Here is a 14,370-nt window from a genome sequence, read left to right as displayed (position 1 = left end):
GTGTGTGTGTATATATATATATATATATATATATATATATATATATATATATATATATATACACATATAAATACAATGTGGAAGGAAAAAGGCACTTACCGGGTCTTAAATAGTAGATACAATCTCTTTATTCTGTGACGTTTCGAGGTTTCCTCGTCCTCAGACAATCAAATTGTGTATACTTATTTTAAGGTGCACCCCAGGCAGAAGTATGCTTATTTGAAATACTGGGAGTGCTGTACCACCAATGACTATATATATATATATATATATATATATATATTCACCTTTAGTAACAATAGATATTATAGAATCAAAATCAGAACAAAAATGTGTTTTCCCTGAAAGGAAAGAGATAATAATCTGGATTTTGACATCATATCAGCAGACCAGGGTTTAAGCCAAAGACATGCTTTTGACATTGATCTTCGCAATATCAAATACAGCATCAAAAATAAAAGAATTGGCACTCTTAAGTAAACCCAAAAGGTTTGCACTAGCAGAGTCATCAGAATACTGTTCCGAAAGACTAGACAACCAGTATATTAATAAATAAAAAGAGAGAAGCGCTCAACCCGGGAACGAACAGTAGCATAATAGCTTGTTCTATGGCTAGTTACCACCCAAGAAGCAGCCTCTTTTTGCTCAATATGTGCCTTTCACAGAGAAGAACTTTCCTGAAGCATATCAGTCTGATCCAGGTTGAGCGCTTCTCTCTTTTTATTTATGTAGATTATGACACTTAGGGAAGTCTCCCTAAGTGTAAGCGGGAATCCAGACGTGGACCCGTTGCTCAGTGTGCTTAGAGGGATATGGCTGCACCTCACTGACGAGGCCCACAATAGGCCGAAACATACATCTGGGGTTTTGCTGTTTCTCTCGTTCAGAGAGGGATTGCCTGGATTTTCGGGGCTGGATTGTACTGTGAAGTCAGGGTCAGACTGATATGCTTCAGGAAAGTTCCTCTCTGTGAAAGGCACATGTTGAGCAAAAGGAGGCTGCTTCTTGGGTGGTAACTAGTCATAGAACAAGCTATTATGCTATTGTTCATTCCCAGGTGGAGCGCTTCTCCTTTTTTATTTATGCAAACCAGTATATTAAAACAGCAACTATATCAACAATAGAAATATCTGACCTGAGGATATAGCCTGCATGTAAAAAGGCCCTTCTATGAAAAGACTCTAAATTTCTACCTAAAGGGTCTTTCAAAGAAGTACATTTAGCCAGAGGGGAAATTGCCCCATCAACCTTGTGAACTGTTTCCCACAAATCAATATTAGTAGCAGCAGGTAAAGGATATAACTTTTTAAACCCTGCAGAAGGGTAAATTAATTCGCTGGCTTAGACCATTTCCTAGAAATCATGTCAGATACATCATCAGGAATAGGGAAAACCTCAGGGATATTAACAACAGCCTGAAAAGTGGAATTTAAATTATTGTTAGGCTTATCATCTGAAACGTTAGGCTCTTTAACCCCTAAAGGTTAAAGACCTCCTTTTAAAAGAGAACGAATATGTTCAACTGTTAACAAAAAGAGGAAATATCAGGTTCAACATCAGATGAAGATTCCTCATCACCAGAGGAAACATTAACATCTGAAGACATAACGGTATCCCTGGTTTCAGGGTACATAGAACTTGTAGAAAGTAAAATTTGAACTGACCTTTTCTGCTTATTTGAAGGCGGCAAGGCATCCAGGGCTTAGAAATTGCAGCATTGATTTAAAAACAAAATTTAGTAGGTGAAACTGTCAGTATCCTCCTCTAAAGAACAAACAGAAGGTGCGTTTAATATCCAAAGAAACAGCATTGCATTAACAATTGTAAACATGGGCCACTTCAGCTTTTTTATAATAAGCACACCTAATAATGGTAGAAAACTGGTCAGGGGACTCAGTTTCTTTGGTAGATTTAAGGACAAAATCAGACTGCTCTATTATACCATATGACAAAGCAATGCAATAAACACTATAACACCCTTAAAAAGCTCTTGTTGAATGGAAATCACCCCTCCAAAGTACCTTTTTAAATAAACGTACAGGTACAAACTGCAAAACGTACAGGTACATACTGCAAAACAAAGCAGGAGACATTAACATAACATCCAAAAGCAAATAACGTTCATCAGAAAGAAATAACGCACGTGAAAAAAAGGAATTTTAGCTTGCTAAAACCAGTTGTGCGCATAGCCAAGGACAAAGATGTGCGTAAACCGGCCATTACATGAAATAACTAAAGAAAAACTAAAGGGAGATACGCTAACCCAACAAGGGTTAACCCGACATGCACAACCGTGATGAGCTTAAACCTAAAGGTCAATGAGCCAAAAAAGCCAATGCACAAAGAACAGCAAGGGAATAGTGTAAAGTATTCATTCCCAGCATTAAATATCTTAAAAATTTATATATATATGTGTATGTGTGTGTGTGTGTGTATATATATATATATATATATATATATATAAATTTAAAAAGTGCCCATAACATAGCTATAGAGTGTCCAAAATGTTTAATAAATGATACTTACCAATAGACACTCAAGTAAGTGGCAGACAGCCAAACCAGTACTGAAACATAGCAGCAGCAGTTTAAAGTATAGGGTTATATTATAGATCCATAAAGTGAGGCAAAAGAAAAGTCCCTGCGACCAATTAAGAAATGGTTATGAAAAATTTCCCATGAGGTGAAAAACGAATCACAAACCATACCCCATATATATATACATCCCACTGACAAGCACTGTACTCTAAGGGGACTTTTTTGACACCTAAGAGATAGAAAGATTGGTTAGCAAGCTTGCTTCTGCATTACAACACAGATGAAAAACCTATTCTTATTGAGATGAGACTTGGCTCGTGCACGCCAATAGACCCCATAGACCTCAATGGGGAGAAAGTGTTAGGAAAAAAAAAACACCTGCGATCGCGGAATGGAGATCGCCGTAACGCAACCCCATTGATGTCTATGGGGAAAAGACGTTTAAACCTAACACCCTAACATAATAAACCCCTAGTCTAAACACCCCTGTAATTTTTTGTATGTAAAAGAGCTGTTTAACTTAGGGCAATGCCCTACAAAAGGCCCTTTTAAGTGCTATTTGTAGTTTAGTGTTAGGTTAGGGGGTGTTTTTATTTTGGGGGGCTTTTTTATTTTTATAGGGGTATTAGATTAGGTGTAATTGTTATTATTTTGGATAATTTTGTTTTATTTTTTATAATCTTAGTGTTATTTTATTTTTCATAATTTTAGCGTTTTTTTTTTTTTTTCATTTTTATAATGCTAGATTTAAAAAAAAAAAAACAACGTAGTATTAGGTTTATTTAAATTTGTAATTTAGGTTTTTATTTTTTCGAAGTGTTAGGTTTTTTTAACCATGTACTTTATGATTTTTAATTGATATTTTATTAGAATAGTTATGTTAGGTTAATTTATTTTAGTTATAGTTATATTGTAACTTTTAATTTAAAGTTAGGGGGTGTTAGGTTTAGGGGTTCATAGTTTAATTTAGTGTTTTGCAATGTGGGGGTCCAGCGGTTTAGGGGTTAATACTTTATTATAGTGTTGGCGATGTGGGGGGGATGGCGGTTTAGGGATTAATATGTCTATTTTAGTGTGGGTGGGCAGAAGATTAGGGGTTAATAGGTTTATTTTAGTTTTGGCGATGTGGGGGGCCGGCGGTTTAGGGGTTAATAGCTTTATATAGTGTTGGCAATGTGGGTGCGCTGCAGATTAGGGGTTACTAGGTTTATTTTAGTGTCGGCGATGTGGGTGGGCGGCAGATTAGGGGTTAATAGGTGTAATATAGTATTTGCTATGCGGGAGGGTGGCAATTTAGGGGTTAACAGGTAGTTTATGGGTGTTAGTGTACTTTGTAACATTTTAGTTATGAGTTTTTTAAACATTTTTGTTTCGCAAAATCCTTAACTACTGGTCTCAGATTGTGGAATGCTCATGGCGCATTAGGCCATAACGCAAGCATTTTAGCCGGACCGCACAACCTGTAATTTGACGCTATGGAAAATCCCACACTCAAACATTTTTTTTTTAGTGCATAATGGAGAGTGCGTTAAGGCTAAAATGCTTGTTAATAATTAAACGAGGCCTTAACTATTTAAATCTAAGTATTGCCTAATGTATACACATTGCTTTGTTTTAGTAAAAGTTTTCAATAAAAAGAAATCTGTTTTCACAGCATTCTGGTATTCTCCCTTTTTCAGCACTAATAAGTATGCTTGGCACTGCTGATGACCCATCTAAAGAAGATTCAGTAAGCTGCATTTTTTGGGGAGCAATTGGCTTTTGGAGAAACAATTTTCCACATCTGAGTGATCCTTATCCCGATTTACAATGTAACCAGGAAAAAAAACGGTGTTCATATGGGGATCAGAACAAAAGACAGCTTTCCAAGTTGCAAAATAAGCTATACATCAGCATTGAAAACTGGTGCCCCTACAAAAGGATCAGCCTTTTCTGTTAGATTTCACCTGTACCCACAATCTGAGAATGTGCGGACTGTACCAGGAGCAGAGGTACTCTTAAGGAAAGAATATGATGACAACTGGTTACTGGTCCAGTTAACTAGTTCACAGCAAAGATACACACCCTTGGAGAAGCACCTGTGGGCAGCATGTACTGCCTTACAAAGTACTGAAGGACTGAACTCCCTATTGGAGGCTGGGCAAGAGACAATAGAATGTCAATCCAAACAGTAACACAGCAATCAACTCTCCTCAAGTGAAAATCATATTTACAGGAAAGAGGAGGAGTGACAGCCAGAAATCTCAAGCAAGATGGCTGGGCTAGTTACACTTGAGAGCTTGACAGAAGAGACGCAAATTGCAGCAGTAATCTTGGAGCCCTCTCCTGTGAAAGTAGGAACAACATTTCAGGACCTAACTGAAGATCGACCAAGAAGGGCCTGGTTTACAAAAGGATCTGCTGGTTTTTGCCATGATGGCAGACACTGAACATCAGCAGTGGGCAATCCAAAACAAATTACCTTGGTGTTGGGAGCAGCTCAAAGAGAGAAAGTCTACAATTAAACTGACTGTTCGGCATGTTTTAAAGGATTTGGAAGAAAAGAGAGAGTAAGATGGAAAAAGTCTCTGGTGCGATTAAGACATAAGGGACAAGCTGTGGAGGATGTGAACAGCATACAAGTGTGGGTATCTCATTTAGATGCACATGCTGGGAACATCCATAATGGAATTGTTCATCAGCTGATCAAAGTCAGAAGTCATTCCTATGGATCCAGTGTTGCTAAATTTGGCATGCTGGGTACATGAAAAGCTGGATACAGAGAAGTTAAAGCCAGCTATCTATTGGCACAACAGAGAGGAATTCCAGTGACTCAATAACAGCAGCAGACAATTCAAGACCAATGCTCTACCTTTGGTATCATGAAACAATGGCCTCTGCAGAAGAAGATGACAGGGACACTGTGACATAGAGAAGGGCCTGCTCAAGTTTGGCAAATTGATTTCATAGGCCCTTTGCCAAAAGAAGTGATATTCTGTTGTGTCATATTAGACTCATACTATGGATCAAAAGCAGCAAATCAGGAAGCCACACTAAAAGCCTTGAGACAAATTGTGACTCATTATGGAATGCCAGAAGAAATTCAATCACATGAAGGAACACACTTTACTGGTGCAATCATGAATCTTAGATTGTGAAGTGGATTTTGCATATTCCACACTAGCTTGCAATGCCACAAAAAGTTAATTTAACTCAAAATTACTGCTACTACTACAGTTAAGTATTATTGCATTTAGTTAACATTGTTATCGATAACCAGTAGTTGTTAAGCTCTAATAATTTCTTCTTAGAAAATCATGCATCATCTACCGTTTGACACCCAGTTGACATACTTTTCATTAGGTTTTATTACCTCATGAAAAACTCAGCAGTTGGTAAACACAAATTGGCCATTTTTGCATTAGTTTTGACTATGCAAGATGTAATTGCTTTTCTAGAGTCTGTAGGTAGCGGGCAGATACTGATAATTACATATGTATTTAATATGCTGAACATATATCCAGTACGGCTAACGAGAGCCATATAATCCTCAAGAAACCAGAAATAACATCTTAGCATTTAGCAAGCCCATTAGTACAATCTTTCATTCTACTTACATTTTCTAGATTGTAAAGAGCAGTATTCTAATCTTTAGGAACAGGGTTTCTCTCATCCATTTTACAAATCAAAAATGAAGTCTTTGCCAATCAGCGTTGCTTGTTTAAAACCGTCTTTCATTCAAAGAATTATTAAGTCACGTAGTTTGGTTTTTCACAAGATTTATCTATTTTACCTAAGTTTGGAGGAAATATAAGAAGAAATCTGCAGTTTTCAGTTTAGTATTAAGCAGTCAATGAAAGCCGTAGAGCCAGAGAAACAACTTTGGAAATCTCCCACGGGAAGGAGGCAGATGCCGTGAGCGCTCGGTGGGGGAACACGAACACAGGCTCCAAGATGGGTCTATGTGGGTTTTCCATTGGCAAATAGTAGGTGACTTTGTATCTGACTTTTCATTCCGACTTCTCATTTCAATTTTGCACAAAAATCAAATCTCTAAATAAACTCTCCCCTTCGGATCCAATCAAGGATTATTACCATGACCTGGGTATGAGAAAAGGAGGGATCTCAAAGAGATAAAGGATATTTCCTCGGGGCAAAAGAATAACGGTGCTAGTAACTGTCCCAAGAAGTGCATGGTATAAGACTTAAAGGGACAATTTACTCAAAAATGTTCTTCCCCTTTAATTTGTTCACAATGATCCATTTTACCTGCTGGAGTGTATTAAATTGTTTACAAGTATTTCCATTAACCTTATATTGGCATTTGAATTAGTTTGTTTAGCCTGTGGTATCCCCACCCATCCTGAAAGTATTTGGCCACGAGGCAAAGCTGTATTAACACAGCCAGTAGAAGAAATTACACTCCCAGTGGGTTATAGAAGAGAAATACAAGTGTTAAAGGTGAAATACGGCAACAACAACAATACTTAGCTGGGGAGCCTAGACGCCGTCGTCCATACAGCGTTGGAAGCGGGCTGCACATCCGGGGATCCAACACTCAATGTGAAGAAAACCTGCTCCAGCTGTCCGCTGTGTATAAATGTGAAAAAGAGGAAGGACTCCACACAGTCAAGTTGTTAATGTTAGTAAAGTAACGTCCCGTATCAGTATGTTGAAGGCTAGGTTAAGACACCATGCACACAGCACTTTTGTAAAATTCAATAGAACAATTTTATTCAATACATAGTTAAAAGTCCAAACAGAAAATGAGCTCAGGCTCTCTCACTCACAGACAGTTGAAAGATAAGGGTAGCGGTGATGTCATCTGACACGTTTCCCGCCGGTTGGCGCTTTCTCAAAGATAGTTCTGGGATGGTTCTCATAGGCGCTAAATAGCCCACACTGAGTATAACCACTCCTACAAACTAATTGACGTACTGTTTCTACCACACAAGGTTGCTACAATGCTGCTAATTAGTATGCCATTTCATATAGCAACACCTCAGTTCCGCAATATCGCGGCTCATCAGGTAAGCTAAATCTCCACATATGGGGGAAGAAAATGAGACATTGTTGCAACTTTTGTGGCAAAAACTTAAATAGAAAAAAGAAAAAGAGACACATTCAAAAAGATACATTCTATACAGAACATTCTATGTGGCTGTTTTGCAGGGACATGATTTCAAGCCATTATTTATGAGAATGTCGTTGCACATTTACCAGTATAATATTAGTATAAGTGTAATGGAGTTACGAACATAAGTAACAGTTGATCTGTCCCATTCCTTATTTATCAATAACATCTACTAGGGACCAACAGTTTTTTACTACTCAGTTGGAAGTATCTATAATGTCAACCTATCATTATCGTTACACATCCATCAAACAAAAAATAACTTAACTGGTACAAAACTTTAGTCTATTGCATTACTAAATGATAGTTCAACAGCCACAATAAATTATTCAAAAATTAATAATCATAACAAAGATTAAAAGAAAAAAAAAAGAAAAGAAGAAAATATATATATATGTATAAAAAAAAAAAAACAGACCGTAAGATGTGAGGAGTCACTTTTATCACTACACACCATATATCTTAGACAAATTGCATCTTGAGATTTATGTGTCGTCACTTGATGTTAGATATGATTAGAAAAAACTAATTTTAGATAATAAATTCTGTATTGTTACAGTTTTATGTATCAATGTAAACTACAGGGAAAAGGATTAGAGGTACCTCTGTCACACATTCGCTCTAGACATGCCTGGTTGTCACTAATACTAATTGTATATATACATTTACAGTGTGGAGTATGAAATTTGATATCGCTACATCTTATACTCTATAGACCTTGATAAAGATCTAGGTCCCATCTCAAGTTGATACCCTTGGGTTCCTTAGTATCTAGTTTGAAGATCCACTGGACCTCAACGTCCAGTAGCTTTTTATATCTATTGCCTCCCCTTTTGTTTAATGGAATATAATCAATTGCTTGAAAAGTTAATGCTTTTGTATTTTCAATATGTGCACTAAAATGTTTGGCAACTGGTGTTTTGGGAGGGTCCTTTTCAATAGATGTAAGGTGCTCTCGTATCCTATCCTTTAAATTCCTACTTGTGGAACCTGTATATTGCTTTCCACAAATCTCACATGTAATGACATAAATAACATATCTTGAGCAACAATCCAATCTATATTTAATGTTATGTAATTATTAGCTGTTAATACTATGATATCTCCTGTTTTACAATGTACACAAACATTACAATGTCGGCCACAGCGAAAGAAACCCTTCCTAGCCAACCATGTCTCTTTGGTCTTACATTCTGACTTATAGACATAGTTAATAAGTCTACTACCAATAGTCGGTGCTTTTTTCGGAATAAACTTTATACCTTTTTCAACAATTGTTTTACAATCCTGGTCAAGGGTTAGGATTTTAAGGTTCCTATTTATTATATTCTTGATTTTGCCAAATTGATTGCTGTACTGAGTAATGAATTTTATATCATCTGTGGTTATTAGTTTAGCTTTATCTTCTTTTTACAATTTTGTAAATAAATAAATAAACTCTCCCCTTCGGATCCAATCAAGAATTATTACCATGACTCGGGTATGAGAAAAGGAGGGATCTCAAAGAGATAAAGGATATTTCCTCTGGGCAAAAGAATAACGGTGCTAGTAACCGTCCCAAGAAGTGCATGGTATAAGACTTAAAGGGACAATTTACTCAAAAATGTTCTTCCCCAGTGGGTTATAGAAGAGATAAGGTAATAAAATGTTAATTTTCCATTGTCCTCTCCAAGTATTGGTGATTGGTTTATGGACAGATAAAAGATAAAGAAGCAGGTATATGTACACAATGTGATAAAGTAATTAGATATGATTATACATTCAAGCTCAACCCATTTTATTAGGTTGTGGCTTCAAAACACAAAATCAGCTAATTCATATACACAAATAAGCCTTTAAAAGCAAATCTCATACATTTTAAACTCTGCAGCTGGTAAAAAAAGTAATTGGAAACACATTAAGGGAAAAATATATCTTAGATTTTACCTTAGATTAATGTATGATAATTTATAAGCCCTTGAAGGCCACCCCTTATTTTAATGCATTTGGCAGTTTTTCAGAGCTAGAGAGCGTTAGTTCATGTGTGCCATACAGATAACATTGTGACCACACCCATTTTGTTACAAATGAGAGGGCACTGATTGGCTAAATAAAAATTCTGTCAAAAGAACTCAAATAAGGGGCAGTCTGCAAAGGCTTAGATACAAGTTAATCACAGAGGTAAAAAGTATATTAATATATCCGTGTTGGTTATGCAAAACAGGGGAATGGGTAATAAAGGGATTATCTATCTTTTTAAACAATAACAATTCTAGAGTAGACCGTGGGTTCAATTTATCAAGCTCCGTATGGAGCTTGATGACTCTTGTTTCCGGCGTGTGGTTATGGACCGCTGCTCCATAACTTGTCCACCTGCTCTGAGGTTGCGGACAGAAATCAACCCGATCGAATACGATCAGGTTGATTGACACCCCTGCTAGCGGCCGATTGGCCACGAATCTGCAGGGGGCGGCATTGAACCAGCAGTTTACAAGAACTGCTGGTGCAATAATAAATGCCCAGACCGTATGCTGTCGTCATTTATCGATGTGCAGCGGACATGATACGCTACATTGTATTATGTCCGCTCGCACTTACATAAATATACCCCTGTCCCTTTAAGTATACAAACTTTCAGTGTAAGTAAGGATACCACAGGCAAAATCAGCTATTTCTAATGTTGATATGAAGCAAAGGAGCCAAAATTGATTCATTTTGGACAATCAATATAGTATAGCAAAATGTTCTATATCTTTGTTCCATTTGAAAATTTAAGCTTATATAAAAATTAAAGAGTAACCTATAGGTCATATACAATAATTGTAGGCCAGACTCTCTCCTATCTGCAAAAATAGTAGCTTTCTCCACTCAATACTTTTTAAAACAATATTTCATCCAGATATATTATCAAAGCCCATGTTATTCCATTTTTAAGCAATTAAATCAAAATTTTCTGAGGTTTTTTAAATCAAACTTGCATACATATGTTATTTTATATATTCTAGCTTTATATTATCTTGGTAACAAAGTGATACGGGTTTCCAATTAAGGGCCAGATAACGAGTGGCTGGCTAACAGTTACGCAAGCTATATTGGGTTTATCGCGGCTGTTTGTGCACATCGGGTGTAGCGCTCTTATTACAAGTTGAAACAAAGCACAATTTAATTGAATGGGATAGCGAGACCGTAGAACTCTAATTAACTGTTTGGCGAAACAAAAAAAGTCACAAAACACATCAAAAATATATTTAAAAGTAAGGTTACACTCATAATACCAGTATCTAAAATTATTAAAAAAAATCTTGCACAAAAAAGTTATAAGGGCTCAAAGGTCTCAGGTGTTAGAAAAAAAGGCAGGCAAAGAGCTTTAACATAGAGATACATACATTAACATGACTAAAGATGTATATGTATGTATATATTTATGTTTATATGTGTGTACATATCTGTGTGTGTGTGTGTGTGTGTATGTATGTATATATATATATAAAAAACAAGTAAGTGGAAACTGTGGAAAGCACTATATATGGTGACACACGAACACCAAGGAAGAGGGCAATAATGTTAAAATCTATTAATATATGTGAGAAAATAAATCAAAAGTCTGATAAACATGAGTTAATGCAATACAAAGCATAGCACCAAATTTACATACCATATATATGAATAAAACAACTTGCATAAAAATATAAATACAGTATAGACATATATATATATATATATATATAGATCCAGTAGTACCAGCACTCACTATTTAGTTGCAGCGTCGGGGTGCTCCCAAGTGTTAAATATATTAAGGGTTCCAGTGAACAGAGGCACTCGCCGGTATAGTGAACAAAGTGTTTTTTATGTGATAAGAATAAAAAACACTTTGTTCACTATACCGGCGAGTGCCTCTGTTCACTGGAACCCTTAAAATATATATATATATATATATATATATATATATATATACAACAATAGCAGCAATACATGGTGAGACACGAGTACATTAACAGCAATAGATGGTGAGACACTAATACACAAGATGTACTATAACATATAAAATGTTAATAGGATTAAAGTGGGTCAGGGTATGTGATGGAATAGAGACCAATCCAATAGAGAGCGTGTATTATTAATAATATAGGCAATGGGAGTGTGAGACGAAGCAAGAATTCCAAGTGTTCACATCTATCTGAAGAGTGAGATGGTTCCACACAAACCCCTTAGGGTATATACTTACAGGATCAACCCTCAATCTAAATGAGGTAAGGATAAGGCGTAGACTGAGATCAGATAGAAGATCAAACCCCTACGTCATGGCTGGAGCTGTATGGATACGCCCCCTTAAAAAACTCACAATGAATCAGTCTCGCGCAATTTGACTCACGATGAACCAGTCTTGACAACCTTCAGCATAGCTAGAAGTTTGTTTTTTCCTGAATACACATTACAAATTTTGTTTACGGGACACATAAGGTTGTAGGTGAGATCCTAGTATTAATATGATGCAGCCAGTAGCCACACTTACTGATCAGTATCATAAGTAATTGTGGCTACTGGCTGCATCTCAAAAGAATGAAGAAAATTAGATATTAGATGTAAATTGGAAAGTTATTTAAAATTGCATGCTCTTTCTAAATCATGAAAGAAAACACATGGGTTTCATGTCCCTTTAAATGGTGTCTTGGAAAACTGGTCAACTTAGTAAACATCTGATTTTAGTCTAAAGGATTGTAACAGAAACTCTTGCCGGATAACAAAATGTTTGCTCTGATTATGAGATCTAGGAATCCAGGCCCATTAAAATATGTTTAAAACATACTTTTTACTTTAATGCGGCAAATTATGCTTATAGATTCCTCCATTATTCAGTAAATATAAAAATGTCTTGATCCAGTGGCAGCTGGTGAAATTGACCCCACCCCTTTAAATAAAGCCACATCCTCAGATGGCACCACCAATTCATAAATTAAATAATTAAAAGGTAGACCGAAACACAGAAAAGCACTCAGGGGGAGAGGGAGAGAGAGAGATGGGGGAGAGGGAGAGAGAGACAGGGGGAGAGAAAGACACAGAGGGTTAGAGAGAAAGAGAGAGAGACTCAATTACACAGAGGGTTAGAGAGACACATAAGGGATTAGAGAGTCAGAGGGGGAGGAAGAGAGACAGGGATAGAAAAGAGACCATGGGGGAGAACGACACATAAGGAGAGAGAGAGAGAGAGAGATGGATAGAGAGAGAGATGGATAGAGAGAGAGATAGACGGATAGAGAAAGAGAGATGGATAGAGAGAGAGACTGATGGGAGAGAAAGAAAGACAGAGAGGAGAGAGACAGACAGAGGGGAGAGACAGAGAGAGAGAGACAGAGGGGAGAAAGAGAGAGACAGAGGAGAGAGAGAGAGAGAGAGAGAGAAAGAAAGACAGAGGGGAGAGAGAAAGACAGAGGAGAGAGAGAAAGACAGAGGGGGGAGAGAGAGAGAGACAGAGGGGGGAGAGAGAGAGACAGAGGGGGGAGAGAGAGAGAGACAGAGGGGAGAGAGAGAGACAGAGAGAGACAGAGGGGAGAGAGAGAGAGACATACAGAGGGGAGTGAGAGAGAGACACAGAGGGGAGTGAGAGAGAGACACAGAGGGGAGTGAGAGAGAGACACAGAGGGGAGTGAGAGAGACACAGAGGGGAGTGAGGGAGACAGAGGGGATTGAGACACATACGTGGGGAGAGAGGGAGGAGTGAGGCACATAAGTGGGGAGAGAGGGAACACTGAAATGGGGGAGGCACCACTGAATGTTTAAGTCATTTATTTTAAGTGACTATCAAATGCTAATAGTCTACAATCTATTTTAAATATCTGAAACAGAACAGCACATATGAATGGGGGCATTAATAAATTATTATTTGTTGTCTACATCAGGGTTGTCCAACATACACCTAAGGAATCCCTGGTTTAAATGAAATACTATAGCTACAGGAGCCATGGAGAATATTTGCTATAACTCATTCTAAACTGCTTGGTTTCATTTTACATTACCATGCTGTTGGTCTAGCTTACTCTAGTCAAATAACAACTCATCCACACAAACAGCATAATAGGAAGATGTAAGAAAACACAGTTGCAGAGCTACAGAGAGTTCATAAGTCAGTAAGAGAGTGATAAAACTATAAACTAGTGTGCAGTACAGAGGCAAGCTGCTAAGGTAGTGGGTGTAAACTTTGAGCAAACAAAATACAAAAACAATCCTTAAACTGCTGTAAAAGAGTAAAAAAAAAACACTAAACCACATTCATTAAATTATCATTTTCACTAACAGAATCCCTATCAGCAAAATCTAAGGTTACAGAACTTACTTTAATAAAATGTGGCTAAAACACTGCTCTCTCTGCATCTCTTCCTGCTCTGTAAGGAAGTGAAAGTGGAACATTCCACTCCACTTGGAGGGGAAGTACTGAACTCTCTTTTTCACTGGAAAAGCTGGCAGCTGCACACGGCAGCAACAAAATAAATGAAAGTCGTTTTTTCCGTTTTTGTTTTGTTTTATATGATTTAACATCCAGCCCCACCCTAAATTCCCATGACTGATGCCTCTTACTTGGTTGGGTCAGCCCAAAGAGGCCTGCCTCAAATAAGCACTTATGGGTCATGCAATGATCTTAACCACTTTCATCCAGTAGGTGGCGCAGCATATTGTGTAATGCTGGGAAAAAATTGCAATTTTTTTTTTATTTTTATTTTTAAAGCCTATAAAAAAATATATATT

General features: G+C 37.2%; 1 protein-coding gene across 1 annotated transcript in view; it reads right to left on the bottom strand.

The window, feature by feature from the left end:
* The window catches only part of KMO (kynurenine 3-monooxygenase), a 387,978-nt gene that overhangs the window by 360,006 nt on the left and 13,602 nt on the right, over positions 1-14,370 (bottom strand). The window lies entirely within an intron of this gene.

The sequence above is a fragment of the Bombina bombina genome, chromosome 4, assembly GCF_027579735.1.
Source record: "Bombina bombina isolate aBomBom1 chromosome 4, aBomBom1.pri, whole genome shotgun sequence".
NCBI classification, from domain to species: domain Eukaryota; kingdom Metazoa; phylum Chordata; class Amphibia; order Anura; family Bombinatoridae; genus Bombina; species Bombina bombina.
The sequence above is the reverse complement of the archived record's forward strand: the minus strand, read 5'-3'. Positions and strand labels throughout refer to the sequence as shown.